This window comes from Neovison vison, chromosome 3 (genome assembly GCF_020171115.1).
Source record: "Neovison vison isolate M4711 chromosome 3, ASM_NN_V1, whole genome shotgun sequence".
In the NCBI taxonomy this organism is placed as follows: domain Eukaryota; kingdom Metazoa; phylum Chordata; class Mammalia; order Carnivora; family Mustelidae; genus Neogale; species Neogale vison.
This window is the reverse complement of record NC_058093.1, coordinates 83,357,155-83,382,027: the sequence shown is the minus strand read 5'-3', so window position 1 is coordinate 83,382,027 and position 24,873 is coordinate 83,357,155. Positions and strand designations below refer to the sequence as shown.

At 37.9% G+C, this 24,873-nt stretch overlaps 1 protein-coding gene across 14 annotated transcripts in view; it reads right to left on the bottom strand.

Annotated features, from left to right (window-relative positions):
* Positions 1-24,873, bottom strand: part of ORC4 (origin recognition complex subunit 4) — a 107,777-nt gene that overhangs the window by 59,078 nt on the left and 23,826 nt on the right. For 5 of the 14 annotated variants that reach the window (XR_006383839.1, XM_044242532.1, XM_044242522.1 and 2 more), the window contains one exon: positions 9,459-9,542. The exons of 8 other annotated variants lie outside the window; for them this stretch is intronic. The gene's annotated coding sequence lies outside the window, so the exon portion shown is untranslated. Of the gene's footprint in view, positions 1-9,458; positions 9,543-14,362; positions 14,413-24,873 lie in introns of those variants that run through there. One more of the 14 variants, XM_044242527.1, reaches the window with a different exon arrangement.

Below are 24,873 nucleotides of genomic sequence, written 5' to 3'. Positions count from 1 at the left end.
TTCACCTCAGAATATAAGAGGCAAGGCCTGGGTTTTCGGTAAGGGCCACTGAGGCAATGAAAATAACGTCGAAGACAGATATGCCCTGCTGGGTGCCTCAGTGGCCCCTTACTAACGAAAAACTATCAGCTGCTAAAGCCCTGGTACAGGAACAGTTAGAGGCGGGCCATATGAAATCTTCTACCTCACCTTGGAATACACCTATCTTTGTTATTAAAAAGAAATCTGGTAAATGGAGACTTTTACATGATCTTAGAGAAATTAATAGGCAAATGCAGAACATGGGACCAATACAGCTGGGATTACCCATGATAACCGCCTTACCGAGAAACTGGCCATCAATAGTGGTTGACATAAAAGATTGCTTTTTTTCTATCCCTCTGCATCCTGAGGATACAATTAAATTTGCCTTTACCCTACCTTCTATTAATCATGCAGAGGCTGACCAAAGATATGAGTGGACTGTCCTCCCTCAGGGCATGACTAATAGTCCCACTATGTGTCAATTATATGTTTCTAAAGCCATACAGCCTATTAGAAAGACTTACCCTGATTTAATGTGCTACCATTACATGGATGATATATTGTTGTGTGGATCTGACTCTACTACAGTTTCGGAAGCCTTAGTAATGTTACAAAAGGAGCTAAATTCATGGGGGTTAATTAGAGCCCCCCAAAAGATACAGGCTTCCAACATCAAAGACTATGGGTGGCTCAGTTGGTTGGACGACTGCCTTCGGCTCAGGGCGTGATCCTGGAGTCCCGGGATCGAGTCCCGCATCGGGCTCCCGGCTCCATGGGGAGTCTGCTTCACTCTCTGACCTTCTCCTCGCTCATGCTCTCTCTCACTGTCTCTCTCTCTCAAATAAATAAATAAAATCTTTAAAAAAAAAAAAAAGACTATTTAGGCATGAAACTACACAATACCATGGTAAAACCTTCAAAAGCCTCCATTAGAACTGACAAATTACAAACACTCAATGATTTCCAAAAGTTATTGGGGGACATAAATTGGATCCGACCCTACCTGAAAATAACTACAGGAGAATTACAACCATTGTTTGATATTCTGAAGGGTGATGCCCGTCTAGACTCTCCTAGGAGCCTTACTCTGGAGGCGAAACAGGCTTTGAAAATCGTGGAGGACAGGCTTGCCTTGACTTCAGCAGACAGATGTGATCCTAGCCAGATAGTCCAAGCCATAGTGATTCCATCCCCTTCTTCACCTACTGGAGTACTATGCCAAGGTGGGCCCTTACAATGGCTGTACCTCCCAAACACTCTTCCTCGGATAATCACAACATATTCAGTTGCAGTAGCCATGCTAGCTAACAAATTGATCACTGTTTGTATTTCTACTCTTGGAATCATACCTGACAATTGCATCATGCCGTATACTAAAGAACAGATTTGCCTACTATGTGCTACCCTAGATGATTGGGCGATACTGACCACCTCTTACTCAAAAGAATTTGATAATCATTATCCTTCACACCCACTTATAGAATTCACAAAGGGCGTTGAATTCATACGACAAAAATTAGTAGATCGACACCACTAAAAGAAGCCTCTACTGTCTTTACAGATGGAAGTAAAGAGGGCACAGGAGCTTATATCATAAATGGAATCATGAACCCAGTCATAGTTCCTGCCAGGTCGGCTCAACAAGTAGAGCTACTAGTAGTGCTCCTAGTGCTCCAGAGATTTTCAGACACTCCCCTAAATATTATTTCTGATAGTCAATACGTGGTAAATGCAACAAAAAATATTGAAACAGCCATCCTCTCCTTAAGTGATTCACCTATTCCATGGATCTTAAGGCAACTACAAGAGGTTGTGCAACTGCGCACTGTACCCTTTTTTATAGATCACATCAGAGCCCATATGAGCCTATCGGGACCATTATCCAAGGGCAATGCTCTAGCAGACCACAGTAGTCGTTTCCAACTTATTTGCCCTACCTTAGAACAGGCGAAGCTGTTCCATAGCAAATGGCATGTGAATTCTAATACCTTAAGATATAGATTCCATATCACCAAAGAACAGGCAAGAGATATAGTAAGGACCTGTGGGAATTGTGCCACATTACTCCCTCAGCCTTCCTTGGGGGTAAATCCCAAAGGCCTTCAAGCTAATCACCTATGGCAAATGGATGTCACACATGTACCTGAATTCGGGCAACAAAAGTACGTACATATATCAGTGGACACTTATTCGGGTATCATAATGGCTACTCCCCTCACAGGGGAGAATTCAAAACAAGTCATCACACACTGCCTACGATGCTTCGCAGATTGGGGTATCCCAAAACTAATAAAGACAGATAATGGACCTGCATATACATCAAAATCTATCCATCAATTCCTGAGTCAATTTGGTATTGTCCATACTACAGGTATACCTTACAATCCACAAGGTCAAGGAATAATTGAACGCTCCAATGGCACCTTCAAACGATGCTTACAAAAAATAAGAAAAGGGGGAATAGGGGATGACTACAAGTCACCCCGTGATCTTAACATCTCTCACCCTTTACATTTTAAATTTTTTGTCCTTGGACCATAATGGTACATCTGCAGTGGACAGGCATGCGGCGGTTACCGAACGCACTCTAGCCCAGGCAAAGTGGAAGGATATACTCACGGGCCAATGGAGAGGCCCTGACCTGGTCCTAAGATGGCACCAAGGTTCTGTTTGTCTTTTTCCACAGGATGCCCAAGTGCCTATCTGGGTCCCGGAGAGACTGATTAGAAGAATCGATCAACATGGCCCGCCCCCTCCTGATGCTTGGCCTGATAGCAATCCTGGTGACACCAGCATCCCTTCAACAGATGCACCAATGGGCATCTGTTAGTGAAACAGATAGTGAAAGCCTGGCCGTTCCCCATGCCACTGACGAATGAGTCCGCCATCCTCCCTCCTGTATACCTACTTTCATTCCCATGCCCATTTCTGTAAATCCTAACGATTTTCCTGTATTGCTCTCAAGACATAAAAGAGACTTTGAGATCACTGCAGCCATTATTGCGGCTGTAGCGGCCTCCGCAGCTGCAGCAACTGCAGCGGCTGTAGCTTTCACCATGTCCGTACAGACTGCCTCCACTCTTAATAACCTAACTACCGGAGTTGCAGAAGCCCTCGCCACACAAGAACTAATTAATGGCCACCTTCAAGCCGGTATTATGATCGTCAATCAGCGAGTAGATCTAATCCAGGAACAAGTGGACATTCTCCAGAACTAGTTTCTCCAGAAACTATTGACGACCGGATGCATCCAATCACTTTCTGGACTTTGCATACCTTCGTGGCCTATAATGACCTTTCTATTGCTGCTAATCTGTCGAAAGAGTTAAGCAGATAAGATTGACATAGCTCCATTACGGGATTGGGTATCTGTTGTAAATCCTTATGTTATGCCGTTTTGCATCATTACATAAACAATAACGTAGGCAACAGCTGGCGCTAGTACAAGCTTGCATGGCACTGGAAGCTGGTACATTTCCCCAAATCTGGTTGGCAGCGCTAGATCGGTAGTCAATGACGGGTAAGATTGGCTGCATGCACATAGCAACCTAAGCCAGGAGTTCTCCAACCAGGGGGAATTATCCGATGACGGGTAAGCATGTTCATGGCAGCTGACAACCTAAGACAGGCACAATCTCCTGCCTTGCATGCCTAATATAAAAGAAAAGGGGGAGATGTCGGTGCCCGAGCAGCTTGTGGCGCATGCGCGGCGGGTTGGGCTGTGTGCAGGGCCAGCGCGGAGCCGGAGCAGCCCCGGTGATGCTTCTGGGCTCCGCTGAGACCGCCGTGCCCTCTCGTTGCCTTGGCCGCCGCTGCCTCAAGCCGTCGCCGCCGTCGGGTGAGCAGCTGCCTATTGTTCTTCTCTGTGGCAACGGTGCGGAGCTGCTCCGGCTGGGCCCGCGGGGGGGGGGGGGGGGGGGGGGGCGCCGCACGACTTTGTCGGTGCCCGAAAGTAAACACGCCATTAAGATGGCGGCTAGATGCGAGCCAGTAGGCGGAACTGAGGATTTTGTATCTATGTGGCTGCAAGTGATTGGTTGTGCAACTTTGGTATATATAGACATGCACGGGCGGGAGAGGGGGAGATCCCAACAGCTACCCAGAAATAAAGCTTGCTTCGCTGAGGTCTCCTGGTCGTTCTTGCTGGCAAGAGCGACAAAACAGTATCTAATGATTATACTGAGGTAAACAGTATGTAAAGATCACCAAAACAGGAGAATTTGGCACAAAAAAGATACCATGAAGCCAAAGGACTTTCATTATGGTAAATAAAATAGCTAAAAGGCTACCTATTAGAAAATATCATAGAGCATTAGCCACAAGCGGAATTAAAAAGTCAGTAAAGTTTTTCTTTCTCCAGTTACATAAAAGTAATAAAGGTTTTGTCCTATCATCTGGTAATTCGGAGAGCCTTCAGAGGATAGTCATATAAACTCCTTAAACGGGGCGTCTATGTGGATCAGTTGTTTAACTGTCTGCCTTCGGCTCAGGTCATGATCCGGGAGTCCTGGGATGGAGCCTCATATGGGGCTCCCTGCTCAGTGAGGAGCTGCTTCTCCTCTCTCTGCTGCTCCCCCTGCTTGTGTTCTTTCACCCTAAGAAATAAATAAAATTGTTTAAAAAAACTCTAAAAAACTTTTAAAACAAAAGAGTGAAATAAAGAAACAAACACTAGCCTGGATGTTTTATAGTTATATGTCATCCCCGATCAAACAACAACAACAAAAAAAGAAAACAAAAAATCTTCTTTCCTGCAAAGAATTATTAAATTGTTTTGATATATGTGCTTTAACAGCACAGAAAACAATGTTTATATGAACAGATTTTGATTCATCAGTATTTCTTGGGAATAATTAAAATCCCTAGACTTTTAAGCAAAAGCAAAAATTAGTACCTAAAACAGTTACCAACTTTAGAAAATAGTTATCTCAAAGTGGTGTCAAATCACATGAAAGGTGCCTAATATAAAAAGAACAAAAAAGATGTGCTTGATTCAGAAGATGAGGACAAACATTTGCTCTGTTAAAGCCAGCTAACTAATGGTGCTAACTGAAGATTACAGTCTCCCAATTCCAATCATAAAATGAAAAAAGCACTAATGGCATGGCATTGTTGGACAAATGCCAAGTGGGTGGTCGGTGGCAAAGAACAAGCAGTATTTAGAAAGACATGAGCAAAATGGATGAACGCACATTAAACAAAAAATAATTAAATCCCAGGCCAACAGACCTGATTTTAAAGGTACAGAAACTCCTTCTGCTATAAATTATTACTCTAACATGCAAAGTTGGAAAAAAACTGGATTTGTGTCATAAAACATGCCTATAGCGTTCCTGGTAAATGACAAAAGAGTTCTTTTTATAAAACCTGAATAAGGTGCCCCTTAAAAATTTTTTTTAAGTAAAAAAACAAAATGCACAGGCTTAGGTGGCTCAGTTGATTACGTGTCTCCCTGGGACTTTAAAAATCAGCTGGCTCCGGGCATCTGGGTGGCTCAGTGGGTTAAAGTCTCTGCCTTCAGCTCGGGTCATGGTCCCAAGGTCCTGGGAACAAGCCCCACATTGGGCTCTCTGCTCAGCAGGAAGCCTGCTTCTCCTTCTCTCTCTGCCTGCCTCTCTGCCTACTTGTGATCTCTCCTTGTCAAATAAATAAATAAAATCTTTTAAAAAAATAAAAAATTTAAAAAATCTAAATGTTAATCATTATTCTGCTAATTACACTGTTAACATTCTTCAGAACTATGCAGTACAGTGGAGTCAAATTTAGGGCAGTTAGATTTCAACTCACCTATGATGAGATTCTGCTGTATAATTTCTTACAACCCACTGTATCCAGTGACATATCTTTAATGTGGTACATCCAATGAAACATGGTAGGCCCAATGAAAGCACTGTTCCTCATAAAGAGTACAAGCTCACAAATCGCTAAACTTTTTATTTTAAAAGGAAAAGGAAAATCTGCCAGCATTGATTAAATTTTGGACACAAGGGTAACATTAAACTATAATTAGAAACACACACAAAGAAACTGTTATTTGCTTTACTCAATGTGAGTTTCCCAAATAACATATTCACCTGGGAAAATTCTTCTAAAATATTATTTGTGTCTTAGTCGTAAATCTATGATCTACAGAATGTTCTCTGATTGACCTGCTGTACTACCAGGTCTCAGGAACCACAGTTCTACTCTACTGGCTCAAATGAGTTGCAATACGGTTCTGACTTTTCTGCCTTAGGTCATTCTGCTGAGTTACGAGACACACATAAAGGTAGATACATATATAGGGTGGGAAGATTCTCACTACATCAATTCTAGAATACTTCCAAATTGTAAAGCAGAAAGGTACTGACCATTGAAAATTTGTTTCTGTGTTGCAAAAGACTAAAATGACAGGAATTATAGATATATGGCACATGAAGCTCCTGCTCATACATTTTCAATGAATTCTACAACTCACATTCTTATAATTGTAGAAGAAATGTTAAAAGGGAAATACTAAAATATATTCATTGACCACTACTTAGCATACTTATATTTGGAATTTCAGGCTTCTTAAGAAGATGTTAACCAAAGCAGGATAACTAAATGAATGAATTTAAGACACAATTGTGTACATTCAGTTTTCACTTACCAAATGAGGTGGCTTATTTATCACAATAATCACCCATTTGTATGCTTTCTAAAAACTACAAGTTGATTAATTCCTAAATTTTATGAAGCATGTCCTTTACTGCTCCTGAGATTTCAACCACTTACAGCTCCTGTTTTCTCATAGTGACTTCCTAACTCCAAACCTCACTCAGAACCACCATCTATATTCTTCATTGTCTCTACATTATATATTTTATTTTTAAATTTATTTATTTGAGAGACAGACAGAAAGAGAGAGAGAGCAAGCACAGAGGAGAGTGAAAGTGAGAGGCAGAGTCCCACATGGGGCTCAATCCCAGGACCCTGGGATCATGACCTGAGTCAAAGGCAGACACTTAACCTACTGAGGCGCCTAGGTGTGCCTATATCATATATTTTAAACTAACTCTAGCCAACAATAAAAGTGATTATTTAGAAAAATCTCTTAAATTGTAAAAAAAAAAAAAAAATAACTAGAAAAGAAACAAATGACACTAATAATGTATTTCCAAATAGAGCTCAATATCCAACCAGGTGTCAAGTGTTTCCCCCCCCCAGGAATGGTAAAAAAAAATCTATCTGGTATGTACTGCCAACTTAACCTCTTCACCTTAGGCTGGTTCTAATCACTGTCTTTCAGACTAACAAAACACCAAACCATCCAGGGACAACCAACATGAACAGACTCCCTGGAGAGCCCCTCAAATCAATTTTTTTTAATTGAGCTATAGTTGGTATATTACATTAGTTCCAAGTGTAAAATATAGTAATATTATATTACATTAGTTCCAAGTATAAAACATAGTGATTTAATAAGTTTATATACTACGCTCTGCTCACAAGTGTAGCTACCATCTGTCACCATACACTACTACTATACCACTGACTATACTCTCTACACTATACCTTTCACCTCTGTGACTTACACATTCCGCAACTGGAAGCCTATACCTTCTACTCCCCTTCACCCATTTTGTCCATCTTCCCACACCCTTCCCTTGTGGCAACCATCTGTTTTTCTGTATTTCTTGGTCTGTTTCTGTTTGTTGTTGTTGTTTTTATTCATTTATTTTGTTTTGATTCTACATATAAGTGAAACCATTTGGTATTTTTCTTTCTTGGATTTCACTTACTATAAAGCCCTCTAGGTCTATATATGTTGTGACAAATAACAAGATCTCCTTCTTTTTTGTGGCTGAGTAATATTCCATTTTATGTATCTATATCTATACATACACACATATAATGTATACATATATATTATATACACACACACTTGTATAATGTATAGTGGTATGTGTGTATATAGATGTACGTATATACCACTAACCTGAACAAAAAGTCAGGTACTGTTTTAAGTCTAGACAATTGACAAAGCATCTCTCAGCTTGCTGATTAGCAACAGCAGACAACATCTACATTATAAGATAAAACCTGATTTTGAATATCACTATCCTGAAGAATCTAGAATTATCAAATCTTACAAAGGTAGAGATTATGACACTGGCTTTGGTTTTTTTGGTTTGTTTGTTTGTTTTAAGATTTTTACTTATTTATTTGTGAGAGAAAGCACTACAGAAACAGAGAGAGCACAGGCAAGCATGACTAGGGGCCAGAGGGAGAGGGAGAAGCAGGACCCTGGGATCATGACCTGAGCTGAAGGCAGACACTTAACCAAATAAGCCAACCAGGCACCCTGATACTTGCTTTGGATAACAACCCCCTACGCCTGAGAATAAACAGCTCAATAAATTATTGAATTAATAATTATTTTAAAGTAAAAAAACATACGGCTTCACCAAAATAATACTGTTGTTTTAAATCATTTATAAGTCCTTTCATGCCACAAATTTTAGGCACTCAACTTGTCGGCTGTGTAAACTAGATATAAATTTTTTGGTGATATTATATGGTGATAATATTTTATGACTAATTTGGCCCAATAAATAAGACAGCTATACAACATATATTTGGAATATTTTCCAATTTCCATGTGTATATGTGTGAATTTCCATACATCTATCTGTATGTATGACAATATATGTGTGTGTCTGTGTATACATATAAATGAGTTTATGGCTTCAGTTTCCAGACATTGTTTTTAAAGGAATAGTTTCAGCACATTATACACTAATTGTTATTAGAAATGACATTATAAATAAAAGAGAAGATAAATGCAATCTATAAAAAGATTAAATATTTATTTATAGAAAATAAATGTAGAAATGCCTCCTTGTATGATAGTGAGAAAACCAAGGAGCACAAAGCTGATAACAAGGATTCTCAATCAATTCAATTAAACAAATTACTGTTTTTTTTAAAGAATTTTATTTATTTGAGAGAGAGAGCGAGAGCATGAGCAGGAGATGGGGAGGGTCAAAGGGAGAAGCAGACTTCCTGCTGAGCAAAGAGCCTGATGCGGCACTCGATCACAGGACTCCAATCATGACCTGAGCTGAAGGCAGTCCCTTAACCAACTAAGCCACCCAGATGCCCAACTAAACAAACTAGTGAATCAGTATTCATTACAAGGCCTTGGGAAAATCACTATGGGAAAGATGAATATTAAAGTTGGCTTCTATCATCAAAAGCTTAAAGTCTGGCTGGAAATAAGATATATGAATATAAAAGAAAGGATATAAGAAAGAAAGGATATAAATAGAAAAGGCAGTAGAAGTATAAAATAAGGGATAAACTCACAGATTTAGTAAAGAAAAGGGCTTTAAAGAACACATAGGCTACTTTTTATAAGAGTAGAAATTAGGTAGAGATTTTTAAAAACCTGCCAAGATCACACAACTTACATATAAGCAGCAGCTGTTGCCTTCAGTGATACCCAATGCAGTGTTCTGGTAGTCTGAAGTGGTGTGAAAAAACACCAAAACACCCTGTAAACACCAAAGGAGCCATCAAAATTATCAGTGGACTTCTCCTTAAGGGAATAAAAATACCAGATGAATGCATTCTGAAAGAAAACTGTCAGTATCCCAGATGTTCAAGACTAACAATCCAAATGTGTACCTGTACAATTTATGTTAATAAACATCTGTATTTTTAAAATAATAAACTTTTTTTAACATTAGAAAGCAATACATGTTTATAATATGAACTTTGGAAAGTCAGTAAGGAGACGTGTGGATAAGAGCAAAAGGAAATCAGATAATCCCTGTCCTTGCAATATCTAGTAAAACAAACAAAAAAGAAATGTCTTAGAGGGATTACGGAAAGATGGATTATGGAAAGTAGGAAGCACCACGAATCTATATCCACTAGAAAGCAATTGTACAGGACAGAATGTGATATAACTATTTCGGAACTCTAGAGTTTCTTTAAGGTTTGTAATATCCAGAGGAAGGCTTGGAAAGCAAACTGCCATTAATTCATTAATTTTGGTTATTTTCAGCTCTTTGCTCAGTAGCAGCACCCATCCCCCACTACCATGTCCAATGGGAGGCAGCTATCAACCTGTTACTGGAGGATTTTGCACACAGCTTGTGGTGACAGAATGGGTAAAAGGGATCCTACAGGATCCAAACGTCAAGGATTTGTGCTGATCCTGGCTTCTTATCTCAGAGAAACATTAACAGACAGGTTGCCATTGTTAGTCCATTTCCTTTTTTTTTTTTTTAGTTTTTTTTTTTTTTTTAAATTTCTTTTCAGCATAACAGTATTCATTGTTTTCATACCACACCCAGTGCTCCATGCAATACGTGCCCACCCCAATATCCACCACCTGGTTCCCCCAATCTCCCAGCCCCCACCTTTCAAAACCCTCAGGTTGTTTTTCAGGGTCCATAGTCTCTCATGGTTCACCTCCCCTTCCAATTTCCCTCAGCTCCCTTCTCCTCTCCATCTCCCCATGTCCTCCATGTTATTTGTTATGCTCCACAAATGATGATATGTGATATGATAATCACATATGATAATCACCATATGATAATTGACTCTCTCTGCTTGACTTATTTCACTCAGCATAATCTCTTCCAGTCCCGTCCATGTTGCTACAAAAGTTGGGTATTCATCCTTTCTGATGGAGGGAGGCATAATACTCCATAGTGTATATGGACCCCATCTTCCTTATCCATTCGTCCGTTGAAGGACATCTTGGTTCTTTCCACAGTTTGGCGACTGTGGCCATTGCTGCTATATGAGTCTATTTCCTCTTATTGTTGAAGTCCCTCTTCCTCCTGAGACATAACTTTCATGGGATTTAAAAGGCCAATGCCCCTTTTCCCTCCCTTCATTTACTCTTCATTTTTTTCCCTTTTCGTTTCTCTTTTCTTTTTTTGAGATAATGTGCTTTTGGGCGTGCAGGGGTAGGGGTGGGGAGGTTGGGGGGTGAAGATGTCAGAGGGAGAAAGAATCTTATGAAGGTTCCACACAGAGCACTGAGCCCAGTGCTGAATCCTACATGGGGCTTGATCTCACAGCCCTGAGATCATTACCTGAGCCTAAGAGTCTGCGAATTAACTGACTGAGCCACCTAGGTGCCATTACTCTTCCTCTTTTTGGGAGCCAGAGATCACAGATTAGCATATTCAAAAGAAACTACATAAAATGAGGGGAATTAAAAAGTCATGATGCACACCAAGGGGAAGGTACAGGTTCACATACACCTGAGAGACTTTAATTTTATACCTCAGGCTGATCTTTGGCATAGAAACAGACAACAATTAAAAAAAGTAAAATAATAAACAAAAAACAAAAAAGCAACAAACCCTGCAGAATGGGAAAATGTGACTTCCAGAGCTACTAAATTATTAGTTTAAAATGACAGTTTTTAAGTAGAAAATATCAAGACACACACAAAAAAAGTATGTCCCACTCCTCATGCTGTTCAAGGACCAACACTTCTATTTCAAAGGAAGAGTCTGCAAGGTGACAATGTAAGAAGAAAAAAAATTAATGAAGCCCATAATAGTAATATTAACAGAAACTGTAAACCAAAGAAATGAAAAAAAGCATTTACAATAGAAAACAGGTGAGAATATCTCATTTACTTGAAGCTGTCCAAGTAGGTCAAAGGTACAACAAAGAATTTTTCCTGCCCTACATACAGATGAACAAGCTCCAAACTAGTTGGTGCAAAATAATCCTCTCAGGTAAAACAAGCATTTCAAGGCATTTACTTAAAATATTTACCTAAAAAATTAGAATTACATTAAACTTAGATAATATTTAACATATAAATTGACATTAGGGTGAACCATGAGAGACTATGGACTCTGAAAAACAATCTGAGGGGTTTGAAGTGGCGGGGGAGTGGGAGGTTGGGGTACCAGGTGGTGGGTATTATAGAGGGCACGGCTTGCATGGAGCACTGGGTGTGGTGAAAAAATAATGAATACTGTTTTTCTGAAAATAAATAAATTGGAAAATAAAATAAAATAAAATAAAAATTGACATTAGTATCTTCATGTGATCTCTCTATTAGCAAGTCAAGTCATGTCACTAATAGCAACCTTGGAGCCCTAAGGAAAAGAGTGGGAGGTAAGTAAACAAAAGGGATTACAAGTGGCACCATCACATGTTTATTCATATTCAACTTATTACTATACAACACAGGCTTATGGGCCCAGTTGGGTGGAATTAATGAATTTAGCTACCTTGAACTTAAAGGCATTATGACATTTTAAAAGAAAGTGAAATGATTCAGACATTCCAAAAAATTGTGGATTCTTCCTGGAGTGAAAAGTGGCCGCCTGTCCAAAGCATATTGCTTTAGCAAAGAAAGAAAGAAAGAAGAAAGAACAAAAATTATCTATGAAGAATTTTAAAATAAAGGTAGGGAAGAAACTAATTTTTGAAAGAAACTTGTGCTAGGGAGAGAGCATTTTGAAAACGTTTTTATCTCTAATTTTGTGCTGAAAATGATGTGTTACCTATAAAAAATTCTCATGCGTAGGCACTTAAAACTTACAAAGAGGACTTTATAACATATATTCCTATAAAAACATAAATAGGCTTTATTATGTCCATTTGTTAAAAATATAAAAACTTTCCAATCAGTTTGGAAAATCAATAATTAACATGAGAAAAGATGAAAATTACTAATAGAATTCCTACAAAATTTGTGTAAAACTGGTGGATGAGACTGAAAATGAAGAACATACAAATTATCACTATTTTTTCAAAAGCCCTCTTTTGGACAAAACCCTAAAGTTCCAGCACAGAGGAGTATGACTTCATGACAAGAACTTTTGGTAAAATAAAAAAAGATCTCCCTCTGATGACTAAAGAAAAGAATATATAGGGGAAGATGAACCATGAGAGGCTATGAACTCTGGGAAACAAACTAAGGGTTTTAGGGGGGAGGGGGATGGAGGGATGATAGGTTAGCCCAGAGACTGCTATTAAGGAGGGCACGTGTTGCATGGAGTACTGGGTGATACATGCAAACAATAAATCATGGAACACTACATCAAAAACTAATGATGTACTGTACGGTGACTAATATAACATAGTAATAATTAAAAATATATATACTATATATTATATGCCTTTGTTTAAAGTAGGTAAAAGCAAAAATACAAATTCTACTACTGTTTACTTAATGTCTAACTCAGAATGGCTGACATTTTTCGAAGAACAGTAAGCATGGACAAAACATCAGAACTTTGCCTCTCTTCAGTTACAAAAATGATGATGAGTGGATAAACAGTCAAAATGTAAAACGAAAGATATTTTAGGACAAATCTGTGGGTGGTTTCCACGTTTTGTTATTATTCTTTGAAATGAAACTGAGGTAAAAATATATTTAAGCTGTTTTTCAGTCAGCTAGAATTAGTTTCCACATTTATCTCTCGTCAGCTGGAGTGTCTATAGCAAGAGAAAGATTAAAATGGAATTAAAAGGCTGAAGGTGGGACAAATCAGGGACAAAATAGGTGTGAATTCTGGGTTTATAGCAAACATATTCTTAGTACTTCCTAAAAAGATTAGGTGGGAATGTTGTCTATAAAATTATGTGGCTTTAGTTAAGTCAAGCTGGGGCTGAGTATCTGGTGAGATGCTTCCTTGAGCTCCACAGAGCTGAAGAGTAATCCCAAGTAATTGCTTTTTTTTACATGAGTGCTAGATAAACTTGTCCACAGTGGAGTAACGAGTAACTCCCAACAACTGTATAAAACCTTTTTTCTCTCCGTTTGTTCCCAGTGAATATAGAAGGGACACAATTTACTTAGAAACTCACTCAGATCCAATGAATCCAAAGTTTAAGCATCTTTAGTCCGATTATATAATGACACGCTATTTTCTTCATTGTTATTTTATAATATCTAATAGTTTATAAAATTTGTAATGTCTAATACTCAAAACTGACCAAATAATTCATACTAAAAAGTTTGTAATTCTCCAGAAAAGTCATGTTGTCTCTTACATCTTAGTTTTCAATACTACATAGCAATTTGGAACCACACATATACATGGAGTCATACCCACACACATATGCTTGTATAATACACATATGTACATACATATATGTGCATGGATATATACAAATATACATGTCTTAGTAAATGTATTTACTTTGTAAAGTACCTATTAGAATCCCAGCATTAATGAATATGCCCACAGAGTTGTTTTTAGTTAACAATAGTGGATCAATGTCAACAAAATAAAAAACAGCAATAGGAAAGTCATTAATGACATGATTTAGGTAAAAAAAATGCACTTATTTATAAGTTACTATAAGATTTCTAACTACTGACCATGAAATATCCCATGATGTAGTCCATAAGTATCAATTTTGTATTACTGTAAAATAAAAAAGATTGAGAGAACTTCTTTAAAATACACATTAAAATATATTCATTTCTAACACACATTTGCAAATAATCTAGAAATCCTTTTATCTTTTGAAATGTTTTGTATCTTTTCTTGCTTAAGAATGCTTGGATCAACCAGGAGATCAAAGAAGAACTGAAACAATTCATGGAAACCAATGAGAAAGAAGACACTTCGGTCCAAAACCTATGGGATACAGCAAAGGCGGTCCTAAGGGGAAAATATATAGCCATCCAAGCCTCGCTCAAAAAAATTGAAAAATCCAGAACACACCAGCTGTCTCTACACCTTAAAGAACTGGAGGATCAACAACAAATCAAACCAACTCCACACATAAGAAGGGAAATCATCAAGATTAGAGCTGAGATCAATGAGGGAGAAACCAGAGATACAGTAGAACGTATCAATGAAACTAAAAGCTGGTTTTTTGAAAGAATCAATAAGATCGATAAGCCACTGGCTACACTAATCCAAAAGAAAAGAGAGAAAGCCCAAATTCATAAAATTAAGAATGAAAACGGAGAGATCACAACTAACACCAAGGAAGTAGAAACAATCATCAGAAGTTATTATCAACAGTTATATGCCAATAAGCTTTGCAACCTAGATGAAATGGATGCATTCCTGGAAAAATATAAACTACCAAAATTGAACCAGGAAGAAATCGACAACCTGAATAGACCGATATCTAATAACAAGATTGAATCAGTGATCAAAAACCTCCCAAAAAACAAGAGCCCAGGACCTCACGGATTCCCTGGGGAATTCTACCAAACCTTCCAAGAAGAAATAACACCTATTCTCCTGAAGCTGTTTCAAAAAATTGAAGCAGAAGGAAAACTTCCTGACTCATTCTATGAAGCCAGCATTACCCTGATCCCCAAACCAGGCAAGGACCCTACCAAAAAGGAGAATTTCAGACCAATATCACTGATGAATATGGATGCTAAGATTCTCAACAAGATCCTAGCCAACAGGATCCAACAGCACATTAAAAAGATTATCCACCATGATCAGGTGGGATTCATCCCTGGGCTACAAGGATGGTTCAACATTCGCAAATCAATCAATGTGATACAACAAATTAATATGAGAAGAGAGAAGAACCACATGGTCCTCTCAATTGATGCAGAAAAAGCATTTGACAAAATCCAGCATCCGTTCCTGATTAAAACGCTTCAAAGTATAGGGATAGAGGGAACATTCCTGAACCTTATCAAATCTATCTATGAAAGACCCACAGCAAATATCATCCTCAATGGGAAAAAGCTTGCAGCCTTCCCATTGAGATCAGGAACAAGACAAGGATGCCCACTTTCACCACTCTTGTTCAACATAATTAGAAGTCCTAGCAACAGCAATCAGACAACAGAGAGAAATAAAAGGTATCCAAATTGGTAATGAAGAAGTCAAACTCTATCTCTTTGCAGATGACATGATTCTTTATATGGAAAACCCAAAAGACTCCACCCCCAAACTACTAGAACTCATACAGCAATTCAGCAACGTGGCAGGATACAAAGTCAATGTCCAGAAATCAGTGGCTTTCTTATACACCAACAATGAAAATACAGAAAGGGAAATTAGAGAATCGATTCCATTTACTATAGCACCAAGAACCATAAGATACCTGGGAATAAACCTAACTAAAGAGGTAAAGGATCTGTACTTGAGGAACTACAGAACACTCATGAAAGAAACTGAAGAAGACACAAATAGATGGAAGACCATTCCATGCTCTTGGACCGGAAGAATAAACATTGTTAAAATGTCTATATTGCCTAGAGCAATCTATACTTTTAATGCCATTCCGATCAACATTCCACCGGCATTCTTCAAAGAGCTGGAGCAAATAATCCTAAAATTTGTATGGAATCAGAAGAGATCCCGAATCGCTAAGGAAATGTTGAAAAACAAAAATAAAGCTGTCGGCATCACCTTACCTGATTTCAAGCTTTATTACAAAGCTGTGATCACCAAGACAGCATGGTACTGGCATAAAAACAGACACATAGACCAGTGGTACAGAGTAGAGAGCCCAGATATGGACCCTCAACTCTATGGTCAATTAATCTTTGACAAAACAGGAAAAAATATACAGTGGAAAAAAGACAGTCTCTTCAATAAATGGTGCTGGGAAAACTGGACAGCTATATGTCGAAGAATGAAACTCAACCATTCTCTCACACCGTACACAAAGATCAACTCAAAATGGATAAAAGACCTCATCGTGAGACAGGAATCCATCAGAATCCTAGAGGAGAACATAGGCAGTAATCTCTTCGATATCAGCCACAGCAACTTCTTTCAAGATACGTCTCCAAAGGCAAAGGAAACAAAAGCGAAAATAAACTTCTGGGACTTCATCAAAATCAAAAGCTTCTGCACAGCAAAGGAAACAGTCAACAAAACAAAGAGCATGGAGGACAAGGGGCGTTAGAGAGGAGTAGGGAATTTGGGTAAATTGGAAGGGGAGGTGAACCATGAGAGACTATGGACTCTGAAAAACAATCTGAGGGGTTGGAAGTGGCGGGGGGGGGTGGGAGGTTGGGGTACCAGGTGCTGGGTATTATAGAGGGCACGGCTTGCATGGAGCACTGGGTGTGGTGAAAAAATAATGAATAATGTTTTTCTGAAAATAAATAAGTTGAAAAAAAAAAGAGATGGCTAAAAAAAAAAATGCACTTATTTATAAGTTACTATAAGATTTCTAACTACTGACCATGAAATATCCCATGATGTAGTCCATAAGTATCAATTTTGTATTAGTGTAAAACAATAAAAAAGATTGAGAGAACTTCTTTAAAATACACATTAAAATAAATTCATTTCTCAACACACATTTGCAAATAATCTAGAAATCCTTTTATCTTTTGAAATGTTTTGTATCTTTTCACTCGCACTGATTTATCTCATAACTACATCTTAAATGCTGTACTAGCCAACAGTACTCTGTAGTCTCTGAGCACATGGAATTTGACTAGAAATATGCTGAACAGGAAGAGGAATGAAGGCTGTGATTCAAAGCTAATGTGTTTACTTGGATGGACAAACAATATAAAGGCAACAAAGATGTAAAACAATAAAAACAGCATTTTTTTTTTTTTTTTTTGGATGGAGGAAGGTATCATACATAGGACCCAATATTTAAGACCTGGGCACTAAAGTCAGTGAGTAAGAAGAGAGCACGTATATATATATATTTTTTTTTGAAAAGTATATGAGTGTACTTTATACTCATGAAGTTACTCCAGGGCATATGTTTATTTAAGAACAATAATGAATAGACTCCTTCCCACTATTTAGTTTTTTCCTCTGGACATGCTCACAGTTGAATTCATATAAATATAAATATTATATGCTATAACCCCAATGTATCAATTAGCAAACATTAATTAAACTACTTTTAGAAGGAAAAAAACTGAAAATACTGCCTTAGAAAGAAACCATTTGAGAATTTTTAGAAATTATCCCATGTAAACCTGAAATCTCGTAATTTACCCTAAAAACTTTAAGAACAGTTTGTTGTTTCTAATGAGACTCTTCAACTTATGCAGAAAACACAGGAAGACCAAATCATTATAATCTGAGTACTAGGGCTGAGATTATATTCTCCCATTGTGTCTAATAATACTAATGCATAAATACCCCTTACCTCTCCACCAACATGCTTAGATAACTTTGCCGTGACAGTTGAAAAATCTATTTGAACATTTATACTGTAATAAGATCTCTACAAATAGTTGGATTTTTTTAAAAGAAAGAGATTGCCAAAAATGTATATATAACATATACATATTTATATATTTTGTTTGTTTTAAAAAGACAGCTTTGAATTTTTTCTTATACAGTATTATACAATACATAGGAAAACTTAATCTTTTTGAGACTCCAAAACCAGAATTTTTAGTAACTTACATTATTCCTTGTACTGCAAAATAGCTATTCATCAAGTGTCTTTATTAAAGTTACAGACTCACTTATTTTTAGATCATCAAACTTAACTCCTTCATTTTTCACATACGAAAACACTGAGATACAAATTTAGTCACAGATCCAGTTAGTCAGATTCAAGTTAAGTACTCAGGTGCAATACACCTACCCTTCTCTGCAAAACACCCCCATCCAACCAAGGTTAACTTATGATCAATTGTGAACAGACAGGTTCAAATATACTCTTACCTATACTGATGCCATTCTTTATACAGCTCTTATGTAAAAACCATTCTCTTTATACAGCTCTTATGTAAACACCATGCTCTGTTCTGTAAAAAATTGCTATTCTCTAACAACTAAAGTAAGGAAAACAACAATAAAACCACCCTCATTGAAACAAAACTCCCCAAAATAAACAAAAGCACCAGTCCTATTAATTGGCTACAGGGAGAACTAACTCATTCTTCTACCTGAAAAAAGTTCAAATACATTTGACCAATTAATTTTCTAATTCTTATAAGAAAGTTGACTGAGCATGTCAGTTTACCTTGACTTCCTTCAAAAATGTCACCAATGTTACAGAAAAAAATAAAAAGAACAAATCTATGCCATCAGGAAAACTAAAAAGGTGAGATTACCAAAATGTTGAAAAACTATAAGATATAAAGCACAATGGCTACACAAAGGACATTATAACCCACTATTTCTAAAAGACTTCTATAACACCCAAGCTTTCTCAGAACTCCAGAATAACCATAAGATCTAAAGTAGTAGGACAATAATCATAAAAGAGATGAGGAAAATGAATGATATAGGATTTTACCAATCTCTAATTTGGGATATTCAGCAGCAGTTCCATTTATCCCAACTGAAGGCCACAACTACAGTTCTCTATATAAAGTGGCAGCTTCTTCTGAAGATACTTAGAATAGGCACTGAGACCTGAGAAGGGAAATGATACCCCAGATAACTTTCTGGTACTAATAAAAAGGGGTCTCATACTCAAAATGCAAGGTTTTCCTTATACCCTGAAAGAAAACTTGGTAATCCCACTTTATTTTAAATAGCTTCCAAAATGGCTCTCAGTGGTTCTTAACCTTCTAGTATTCGTATCTTTAAGTAATACTCTACCACGTTATAGAGCTGGCCAGTATAAACAGAGGACATTGTGAAAGCAATGGAGTGTGACTTCTGAGGAGATAGGCCTTGATTTCACCTAGACCTCTTGTTCTGAGGGAAGCAACCTACCACGTAATAAGGATAGTCAGGCAACTCTATGAAAAGGTTCATGTGGTAAGGAACTGAGGCCTCTTACCAAGAGTCAGTAGTAACATGCCAACCACATAAGCAAACTAGTTTAGATGCAGATTCTCTAGCTCCTGTCAAGTTTTCAGGTGACTGCAACCCAACTAATGCCTTGCCTGTAACCTTATGAGAGCTGAAAAACCACAAACATCCAAGCTGCTCCTGAATTCATGACCACAGAAACCCTGTGAGAAAATAAATGCTTGTTGTTTTAAACCACCACTGGTTGCAACTGTTCTGGAATAATTTTCTACATAGCAAGAAATAACAAATACATCCTGTTTTAGAAGTTATATATTAAAAATAAACATGAACAGTACTGATAATCTAATTATTAATGTTGAGAATTGATCATAAATACTGTTAATTTTCTCTAAAGAAAAAAAAAATCACCAAATCTAGAGAATGGGACCAAGAAAAATGTAGATGAAAACTTGGGATATTTATGAGTGAATCAACAATATATATTATTCTTGAGCCCTGGTTCCTGGCACCTATAACTCCTGAAACACTTGTAATTTCCTCAGTGTTAAGAGCACCAGAAGCATTTTTTTGTTCAAATATTTGATCTCTCTGATTCTGGTTTCTACACAGGGCTACTGAAACCCTTGTAATTTTCTGGTTGGTAGGAGTGTATTTTGGTCTAAAGAGGAAACTCGTGGATAGGTTCTGGATAAGCGCTGTTTATTGAAAGAGTAAACCAAGATTAGAAGCTTGGACTTTTCAGCCCCAATCCAATTCTCTTGAGAAGGGAGAAGAACTGGACATGGAGATGATGACAGATCATGCCTGTGTTCAAGGCTTCCACAAAAGTCCCAAAAGTACAAATTTCAAAGAATTTCTGGGTTGGTGAACACATGGAGTAGCATGCTCAGAGAAGACATTTAATTCTATACCCCTTCCAACATTCTTTGCTCTATGCATCTCTCCCATCTGGCTGTTCCTGAGTTATACCCTTTTTATAATAAACCAGTAATCTAGTAAGTAAAAGGATTCTCTGCATTTTGCGAGCCACTCTAAAGGAGGGGATCATTGGAACCTCTGATCTACATCAGGTTGGTAAGAAGAAAAGATGACAACCTTGACCTGTGACTGGCACCTGAAGTGGTTAGGGCAAGGGACAGTTTTGTAGGACTAAACCCTTAACCTACAGAATTGATGCTATCTCCAGATAAACAATGTCAGAATTCATGTGAATGGTAGGACATCTAGCTAGTGTCTGAGGACTGCATGGTGGTGGTGATGTGGGGAACACTCCCTCCAACACTCTTGCTGGAATTTGGTACAGACCTACATGGTATAAACAAACTTAGAAATTTATTATTAAAGAAACTAAATATGAAATTTGCAACATGTAACTTACAAAGCTAGAAACAGAATTAAATGAAATCATGTACAATAAAAACTAAAAGCAGAAAAATTATAAAATGATTACTAATAAGACAACCAATAAGAAAAATAAGGCAAAAAACATTAAAAAAAAAAGTGATCACATAAGAAATGGGAAGTGTGCTAATATGCCAAAAAATAACCACAGCACCAAAGAGGTCTGAAATTTAATTTTTAAGAAAACACTCAAAAAAGAAGTTGAAAAGGATTTAAACAATTCCAATATCTAGAAAAAAAATATAAGCCTTTGGACATTTTTCTATGTACCTGATACAACCTTTGTTAATAAAACTAGACGAAGGGCAAAAAAAAACCCCCCAAAAATTATTATAGATGTATGGCTCACACAGAACTCATAAACAGAATCAAGGATTCTGGATCAAGTATTCATTAGATAATATCCTAATAAATAAAGAATATTACAGAAAGCTGAAAATCTGGTTGTTTAATTTACAATAGAATAGTATGAAAAACCCATTATAAACAGTGTTACAAATAAAACAATGAACAATATGTCTGCTGTTACTACTAATAATCAGTGTTATTCTAGAGAAATCAAGTAACAATAAAAAAAATCCCACTAGAACAATTTCATGTAGTTCCTATATATTAAAGGAGTTTAAACTCTATTTCTCTTCAAAACAGAAAGAGTTAAACTGCAAAGTTCCTTCAATCTGCAAAATGTTAAAATTTAGTATCCCACTTTAACCACTGAAAATGTGTTTACATGTAATTTGTTAAACTGTATACGCTTATTAATGAAAATATACATCTTTCTTAATCAGAGATTATTGTTTTGTCAGGAATCTGTAACACTCTTATTTCAGTAATTGACTGTAGGATCCTGTAACTGTATTAATATAGTGAGTAACTGAATTAATATAGTGAACTGGGGTGTCTAGGTGGCCCAGTCGTTAAGCATCTGCCTTCCGCTCAGGTCATAATCCCAGGATTCTGGGATCAAGCCCCACATCAGGCTTCCTGCTCCAAGGAAACCCTGCTTCTTCCTCTCCCACTTCTGTTTCTGTTCCCTCTCTCACTGGTGTGTCTATGTCAATTAAATAAAAAAATTCGTTAAAAAAAATAGTGAACTAAAGAGTTCCATTACTTAACATCCCACTGCCTTATTAACTATTATAAATGGGAAAATTATTAAGTGATATTCTGAAGTTAATACAAAATCACTTATGTAATGATAAAAGGAAAAATCCCGAGTTTCAGAAGGAGAATTTCAGCTTCCGGATGTGTTTTTTCCGTTTTCTCCTCTTCAAGCTAGGGCAGGGGAGGGGAACCCCACAGTGACTGATGTGGAAATATCAATCAAGAAAGTACTGCAAAATAATGAAAGGGGGAGAGGAGTCAAGATGGCAGAGAAGTAGCAAGCGGAGACGACATCAGGTACCAGGAGATCAGCTAGATAGCTTATCTAACCACTGTGAACACCTACAAATCCAATGGGAAATCGAAGAGAAGAGCAACGATTCTAGCAACAGAAAATCGATCACTTTCTGAAAGGTAGGACCGGGGAAAAGTGAATCCAAAACAATGGGAAGATAGACTGCGGGGGAGGGGCCGACTCCTGGCAAGTGAAGGAGCAACCGAGTGCAAAATCAGGACTTTTAAAAGTCAGCTCCACTGAGGAACATCACTCCAGAGGCTAAAATGGGGGTGGGGGATAGTAGGGGGTGGGAAGCCCATGCAGGGTCAGCGTAACTCCAGATCCCGCAGGGTCACAGAAGTAACGGGGTGTCTGAGTGTCGCAGAGCTTGCAGGTATTAGAGCGGGGAAGCCGGCTACAGTGACAAAGCCAAGGAGTGAGCTCTCAGCTCAGGGTTACCTTGAACCAGGCACAGACTGGGTGAGCTCGGAGCGCAGCCAGAGGCCAGGGAGACAGAGTGGCTAAGCACTTTTCTCCTAGCGTGCGGCTGGAGGCCAGGGACAGGGAAGCAACTGAGTGCTTTTCCCCAAGCGCAATCAATTGAGTGCTTTTCTCCAAGCGTGACCAGAGGCCAGGGAGATGGGAGCAATTGGGCGCGTTTCTCTGAGGGCACACTGAGGAGCGGGACCCCGAGCTCTCGGCTCCTCCGGGCCAGAGACTGGGAGGCCGCCATTTTCATTCCAGTGCTCTGGAACTCTATGGAAAGTATTCAGGGAACAAAAGCTCCCGAAAGCAAACCAAGGGTATGACTTAGCCTGGCCCCTGATAAGGGCAGGCCAATTCCGCCTCCAGCAAAGACACTTGAGAATCACTAAAACAGGCCCCTCCCCCAGAAGATCAACAAGAAATCCAGCCAAGACCAACTTCACTCACCAAGGAGAACAGCGGAATTCCAGGGGAGGAGAAAGCAAATCTTATCTGAACAAAATGACAAGGTGGAAAAACTCACCACAAAAAAAAAAAAAAAAGAACAAGAGGCAGGACTGAAGGCTGGGGACCTAATCAATACGGACATTGGTAATATGACAGATCTAGAGTTCAGAATGACAATTCTCAAGGTTCTAGCCGGGCTCGAAAAAGGTATGGAAGATGTTAGAGAAACCCTCTCCGGAGAGATAAAAGCCCTTTCTGGAAGAATAAAAAAACTAAAATCTAACCAAGTTGAAATAAAAAAAGCTATTAATGAGGTGCAATAAAAAATGGAAGCTCTTACTGCTAGGATAAATGAGGGAGAAGAAAGAATTAGTGACGTAGAAAACTAAATGACAGAGAATAAAGAAGCTGAGCAAAAGAGAAACAAACAAGTACTGGACCATGAGGAGAGAATTTGAGAGATAAGTGACACCATAAGATGACACAACATTAAAATAATTGAGATTCCAGAAGAAGACGAAAGAGAGAAGGGAGCAGAAGGTATATTGGAGAGAATTATTTAGAGAATTTCCCTAATATGGCAAAGGGAACAAGCAACGAAATCCAGGAGATGCAAAGAACGCCCCTTAAAATCAATAAAAATTGATACATTTTTATTACATCACCTGATAGTAAAATTTTAATTTTACTAAAAATTGATACTAATTTTACTAAAAATTGATACATTTTAATACATCACCTGATAGTAAAATTTTACTAAAAATTGATACATTTTAATACATCACCTGATAGTAAAATTTACAAGTATTAGCGACAAAGACAAAATCCTGAAAGCAGCCCGGGAAAAGAAGTCTGTAACATACAAGGGTAAAAACATTAGATTGGCAGCAGACATATCCACAGAGACCTGGCAGGCCAGAAAGAACTGGCATGATATATTCAGAGCACTAAACGAGAAAAACATGCAGCGAAGAGTACTATATCCAGCTAGGCTATCATTGAAAATAGAAGGAGAGATAAAAATCTTCCAGGACAAACAAAAATGGAAAGAATTTGCAAACACCAAACCAGCCCTACAGGAAATACTGAAAGGGGTCCTCTAAGCAAAGAGAGACCCTAAAAGTAGTAGATCAGAAAGAAACAGAGACAATATACAGTAACACTCACCTTACAGGCAATACAATGACACTAAATTCATATCTCTCAATAGTTACCCTGAATGTTAATGGGCTAAATAACCCAATCAAATGATACAGGGTATCAGAATGGATTAAAAAAAAAAAAACCATCAATACGCTGCCTATAAGAAACTCATTTTAGACCCGAAGACACCTCCAGACTTAAAGTGACGGGGTGGAAAACAAAGTACCATGCTAATGGACATCAGAAGAAAGCTGGGGTGGCAATCCTTTTATCAGATAAATTAGATTTTAAGCCAAAGACTATAATAAGAGTTGAAGAAGGACACTGTATCATACTCAAAGAGTCTGTCTA